General features: G+C 50.9%; 1 non-coding gene across 1 annotated transcript; it reads right to left on the bottom strand.

The window, feature by feature from the left end:
- Positions 1 to 341: 341 nt before the first annotated feature.
- Positions 342 to 413, bottom strand: TRNAV-GAC. Its single transcript has one exon. It is a non-coding gene; the product is annotated as a tRNA-Val (tRNA).
- Between the last annotated feature and the right edge of the window lie 214 nt (positions 414 to 627).

Genomic DNA, 627 nt, shown 5'->3' with positions numbered 1-627 from the left:
AAAATGGCTACTTTGGAGGGTGGACTCTATGGCATTATACCCTGCTGAGGCCCCTCCCCTCCTCAAACCTCGCCCTCCCTAGGGTCCACCCCCCAAATCTCCAGGTATTTCCCAACACAGTGCTAGTAACCCCATGGTGGCCTCCTCATGGGGTTTTCAAGGCAAGAGACATTCAGAGGTGGTTGGCCATTGCCTGCCTCTGCACAGCAACCCTAGACTTCCTTGGTGGTCTCCCTTCCAGGTACTAACCAGGGCTACTCCTGCTGAGCAGCCCTCTGACCAGCTCAGGTTAGTCTGGGCTATTCAGGCTGCTTCATCCCCTTCTCCCTGATCTTTTTAACTGGAGGCACCAGGAACTGAACCTGGGACCTTCTGCATGTCGAGCAGATGCTCTACCACTGAGCCACAGCCCCTCTGGACTGAAAGCGAAGAAAGTCCTTCTGTTACAGAGATGTCAAGAGAAACTTTCGGACTCTATTTGCTCTGCAAGAACTAAATCTGATTCTCCCTTGCCACATCCTAATTCTCAAGGCTCAAGAGCAAGTGCGCAGGGATGGCTAGCAAACACGTGGGCAATTGCCACCTATTTTTCTAAAAAATGTGCGTTAATATGACGTTTTAATTCAT

Source organism: Gekko japonicus, unplaced genomic scaffold, assembly GCF_001447785.1.
Source record: "Gekko japonicus isolate JY-2015 unplaced genomic scaffold, Gekko_japonicus_V1.1 scaffold1244, whole genome shotgun sequence".
NCBI classification, from domain to species: Eukaryota; Metazoa; Chordata; class Lepidosauria; order Squamata; family Gekkonidae; genus Gekko; species Gekko japonicus.
The sequence above is the reverse complement of the archived record's forward strand: the minus strand, read 5'-3'. Positions and strand labels throughout refer to the sequence as shown.